General features: G+C 44.7%; 1 pseudogene across 1 annotated transcript in view; it reads left to right on the top strand.

The window, feature by feature from the left end:
• LOC105521396 overlaps positions 1-5,244 on the top strand; it is a 14,547-nt pseudogene extending 9,303 nt beyond the window's left edge. Inside the window, exon 3 of the transcript XR_001003266.1 lies at positions 4,741-5,244. The product of XR_001003266.1 is annotated as a 40S ribosomal protein S20 pseudogene (transcript). The remainder of the gene's footprint in view (positions 1-4,740) is intronic.
• Positions 5,245-5,676: the final 432 nt, after the last annotated feature.

Raw genomic sequence — 5,676 nt, 5'->3', positions numbered from 1 at the left:
GCCTTGGATGCTTTAGATACGATGTTCGAGGAAGGACCCCTGAGGAGCGGACAGTTGATCTGAGACTTGGATGATGTGGAAGAGCTGACTGAGTGACAACCTTGGGGAAGGACACTCCAGAGACAGCCCCAAGGGTTATGCAGCCATTCTAATACATTGTATTGAAACCTGGAAAAAAGTAAAACAAAAAAGCATAAGATACACTAAGATGATAACTATTACAATACGTGGGCTTACCTCGTCCCAGCCTTTGCCAGATAGATAACATCCTCAGAAAAGTGAAACAGTCAGTTATTGAGGCGCTATGATTATGGGTGTTTTGGTTTTGTCCTTTTCCAAAAAAATCTGCTGTTGTTACATTTTTCTTTTTGCAACTTTTTTAAAGTACAGAAGAAAGAAGACACATTCCAGGAGTCTCATTCAAACCAAATAAGAGTTCTCTGATTACTATGAAGGCTATGTGTGTGAGAAGAATATATGATCTTAGTGAACATGCTGTGCAATCTCAAGTGAGTCACACTCCCTCTCTGGGCCACAATCCTGAACATACAGGATGTCACCTGCTCTACCTGCCAAATGTGGGGTCCTCCATAGGCAAGAGCACTGGCAAAGTCAAGCCTTTCTGCTCTTCATATGATACAAACTTTTAAGAACACCTATTTTTTAATTTTTAATTTTTTTTTTTTTTGAGGTGGAGTCTCACTCTGTTGCCCAGGCTGGAGTGCAGTGGTGCAACCTTGGCTCACTGCAACCTCTACCTCCCAAATTCAAGGGATTCACATGCCTCAGCCTCCCAAGTAGCTGGAATGACAGGCACACAACACCACACACAGCTAATTTTTTTATTTTTAGTAGAGACGGGGTCTCACCATGTTGCCCAGGCTGGTCTCTAACTCCTGACCTCAAGTGATCCACCCGCCTCGGCCTCCCAAAGTGCTGGGATTACAGGTGTGAGCCACTGCGCCTGGTCAGAACACTTACTTTTTAGTAACAGAGGAAAAGAAATCCTGAGTCATTAATAAAAATCAGTCAGGATAATGACAAGCCAAGTCAACAGACTGGGAGAAAATATTTGCAAAAGACAAGGGCTATTATTCAACATATACAAAGAACCCTTAAAACTCAACAATAAGAAAACAAATGGGCCGGGCACAGTGGCTCAGGCCTGTGATCCCAGCACTTTAGGAGGCCGAGGCGGGCGGATCATGAGGTCAGGAGATCGAGACCATCCTAGCTAACATGGTGAAACACCGTCTCTACTAAAAATACAAAAAATTAGCTGGGCGTGGTGGCAGTCGCCTGTAGTCCCAGCTACTCGGGAGGCTGAGGCAGGAGAACGGCATGAACCTGGAAGATAGCACTTGCAGTGAACTGAGATTGCACCACTGCACTCTTGCCTGAGCAACAGAGCGAGACTCCGTCTCAAAAAAAAAAGAAAGAAAACAAATGACTCAATTAAAACATGGACAAGGCTGGACTTGGTGGCTCATGCCTGTAATCCCAGCACTCTGGGAGGCCAAGGTGGGCTGATCGCAAGGTCAGGAGTTCGAGACCAGCCTGGCCAACATAGTGAAACTCCATCTCTACTAAAAATACAAGAATTAGCTGAGTGTGATGGTGGGCCCCCATAATCCCAGCTACTCAGGAGGCTGAGACAGGAGAATCGTTTGAATCTGGGAGGCGGAGTTTGCAGTGAGCCGAGATCGCACCATTGTATTCCAGCCTGGGCAACAGAAAAAGACTCCATCTCAAAAAAACAAAACAAGACAAAAAAAAAAAAAGTGGACAAAAGATCTGAACAGACACTTCACCAAAGAAGATAAACAAATGGCAAATAAACACTTGAAAATATGCTCAACATCATGTGTCATTAGGGATGTGCAAATTAACACAACAATGAAACGCCACTACTAGAATAAAACACCTACTAGATTGGCCAGAATCCAGAACACTGACAACACCAAATGCTAGCAAGGCTGTGGAGCAACAGGAACTCTCATTCATTGCTTGTGGGAATGCAAAATGGTACAGCCACTTGGAAGACAGTTTGACAGTTTCTTAGAAAACTAAACATACTCTTACCATACTAGCCAGTGATCACACTGCTTGGTATTTACTCAAAAGAGTTGAAAACTTATGTTCACACAAAAACTTACACATGAATGTTTATAGCAGCTTTATTCATAACTGCCAAAACTTGGAAGCAACCAAGGTGTTCTTCAGCAGGTGAACGGATAAATAAACTGTGGTACATCCAGACAGTGGAATAGTATTCTGCACTAAAAAGAAAGAAACGAGCTAACAAGTGATGGAAAGACATAGAGGAACCTTAAATGCATATAATTAAGTGAAAGAATACCATCTGAAAAGGCTGACATGCTATATGATTCCAACTATATGACATTCTGGAAAAGGTAAAACTATGGAGACAATTAAAAAATTAGTGATTGGCCAGGTGCAGTAGCTCACACCTGTAATCCCAGCACTTTGGGAGGCCGAGGCAGGTGGATCACTTGAGCTCAGGAGTTTAATACTAGCCTGGCCAACATGTGAAACCCCATCTCTCTACTAAAACTTACAAAAATTAGCCGGGCATGGTGGCGCACGCCTGTAATCCCAGCTACTCAGGAGGCTGATGCAGGAGAGTTGTTTGAACCCAGGAGGCAGAGGTTGCAGTGAACCAAGATCATGCCACTGCACTCCAGCCTGGGTGACAGAGTGAGTGAGACTCTATCTCAAAAAAAAAAAAAAAAATTAGTGGTTGTCAGTGGTAAGCAGGGAGGAAGGGACGAATTGGCAGAGCACAGAGGATTATTACACGAGTGAAATTAGTCTATATGGTACTACAGTGGTAAATACATGTCACCATACATTTGTCCAAACTCCTGGAATGTACAACACCGAGTGAACACTAATGTAAACTCCGGGTTGGGGTGATAGTGTGTCCACATAGGTTTATCAATTGTAATAAAGGTACTGCTCTGATCACCTAAGGTCAGAAGTTCGAGACCACCCTGGCCACTGTGGCAAAACCTTGTCTCTACTAAAAATACAAAATTTAGCTGGGCATGGTGATGGGCATCTGTAATCCCAGCTACTTGGGAGGCTGAGACAGGAGAATCGCTTGAACCCAGGAGGCAGAGGTGGCAGTGAGCCGAGATCGGGCCACTGCACTCCAGCCTGGGCAACAGAGCGAGACTGTCTCAAAAAAACAGAAACAGGCCGGGCGCGGTGGCTCAAGCCTGTAATCCCAGCACTTTGGGAGGCTGAGACGGGCGGATCACAAGGTCAGGAGATCGAGACCATCCTGGCTAACATGGTGAAACCCCATCTCTACTAAAAATACAAAAACTAGCCGGGCGAGGTGGCGGGCGCCTGTAGTCCCAGCTACTCGGGAGGCTGAGGCAGGAGAATGGCGTAAACCTGGGAGGCGGAGCTTGCAGTGAGCTGAGATCTGGCCACTGCACTCCAGTCCGGGCGACAGAGCGAGACTCCGCCTCAAAAAAAAAAAAAAACAAACAGAAACAAAAAAACCAAGGTACCGCTCTGGTGGGGGATGTTGATAGTCCGGGAGGCTGTGCATGTGTAGGGGCCAGGGCTCTATGGGTATGTCTGTACCTTCCTCTCAATTTTGCTGTGAACCTAAAAACTGCTGTAAAAAATAAAGGGTATTACCTTTTTTAAATCAATTTTTAAATTTTTTTTTGTTTTAAGAAAACAAAGAAGCATTGTCTGGTATAATTTGTTAGCTCAAGTGGAGGAATGAAAAATTCCTGGAAGATCTTTGTTTCTTAAGATCTGCCACGGCTCCCCTGGGGAAGAACAAAATGGGAAGTTGTGTGTAAAAATGAGGAGCTGAGCTACCAACAACACCCACTATTACCAGACACTTGCTGTACGCTAATCCCTGTGCTTTTAGGGATTATTTCATTTGTCCTTTCAATGGCCAAATGAAAATGTTTCTATTGCATGTGTAAACCAAGAAGAGTGTCTAAGACAGGTCTTGGTCAGTTTAGAGGTTTATTTTGCCAAGGTTGAGCTGGAGAGGAAGGAGGAAAGAAAAAAAAAAGGAGGGCAGAAAAACTGAGACAAGTGGTTACATTGTTTTGAGGCTTTGCTGAACCCTCACTGAATCCACATGTTGCACATGGAAAGGAGGGGGTAAAGGAACAGTCTGTATTCTGGCTAGGTGCGAGTGCAGTGGCTCATGCCTGTAATCCTAGCACTTTGGAAAGGCGAGATGGGCGGATCACCTGAGATCAGGGGTTCAGGATCAGCCTGGCCAATATGATGAAACCCTGTCTCTACTGAAAATACAAAAATTAGCCGGGCGTGGTGGCGCATGCCTGTAATCCCAGCGACTTGGGAGGCTGAGGCAGGAGAATCACTTGAACCTGGGAGGTGGAAGCTGCAGTGAGCCGAGATCGCACCACTGCACTCCAGCCTGGGCAACAGAGTGAGACTCCATCTCAAAAACAAACAAACAAACAAAAAATTATGTATTCCTCTCATGCCCAATGTGCTCAGTAAATCTACACCTTACATAAGATAAACACACAGCAGAGGGAGAAGTCAAATACACATTCCTCTGGGGTGGGTGGTGGGACTATTTCTAGTCTCCTCTTGTCCCACACCCGTCAAGATAAGCTGCTCACTTACATTTTCAGGGTGAGGGAGGCCAGGTGGGGAGATACCTGTTTAAGAAGAGAAGGAGTCTTTTCGAGGAAGACGCGGTTGTAGGACTTGCGGATCTTTGGTTCGCACGCTCCTGCTCCTGACTCACCGCTGTTCGCTCTGGCAGAGGAACAAGTCGGTCAGGAAGCCGCGCAGCAGCCATGGCTTTTAAGGATACCGGAAAAACACCCGTGGAGCCGGAGGTGGCAATTCACCGAATTCGAATCACCCTAATGAGCCGCAACGTTAAATCCCTGGAAAAGGTGTGTGCTGACTTGATCAGAGGCGCGAAGGAAAAGAACCTGAAAGTGAAAGGACCAGTGCGAATGCCTACCAAGACTTTGAGAATCACTACAAGAAAAACTCCTTGTGGTGAAGGTTCTAAGACGTGGGATCGTTTCCAGATGAGAATCCACAAGCGACTCATTGACTTGCACAGTCCTTCTGAGATTGTTAAGCAGATTACTTCCATCAGTATTGAGCCAGGAGTTGAGGTGGAAGTCACCATTGCAGATGCTTAAGTCAACTATTTTAATAAATTGATTACCAGTTGTTAAAAAAAAAAAAAAAGAAGAGAAGGAAAGGCAATTGTTTATGTGTGACTCAGTTTCCAAACTTAACTTTCCCTTTTGGCACAGTGAGTTGGGGGTCCCGAGATTTTATTTTCCTTTCATGCGTGGAAGGTTGTAAAAAGTAAAGTAGAGGCTCCTCTTCAAAGACTTTCCTCCCCGTCTAATTAGGAATAAATAGTAACTTCTCTTAGAAGCAAAATTTATTCAAAGACCTGTGCTAACATTCTTAAATATCTGCAAGCTGTAATAAAGAAATCAATATACTTTACGTTCTTAGCTCCAATATTTGCCCTGGCATGCTTATACTGGTCCAAGCAAGCAATAGGTCATAGCCTGTTCCTCTTCCTTATTTAAAAGTGTTTTTACCCTTTTCAGCATTCTACAAGTTACTTCCTCCTTCCTTTGTTCCCCTCTACCTTTGCCTCTTTTA

The sequence above is a fragment of the Colobus angolensis genome, unplaced genomic scaffold (genome assembly GCF_000951035.1).
Source record: "Colobus angolensis palliatus isolate OR3802 unplaced genomic scaffold, Cang.pa_1.0 Scaffold4, whole genome shotgun sequence".
In the NCBI taxonomy this organism is placed as follows: domain Eukaryota; kingdom Metazoa; phylum Chordata; class Mammalia; order Primates; family Cercopithecidae; genus Colobus; species Colobus angolensis.
The sequence above is the reverse complement of the archived record's forward strand: the minus strand, read 5'-3'. Positions and strand labels throughout refer to the sequence as shown.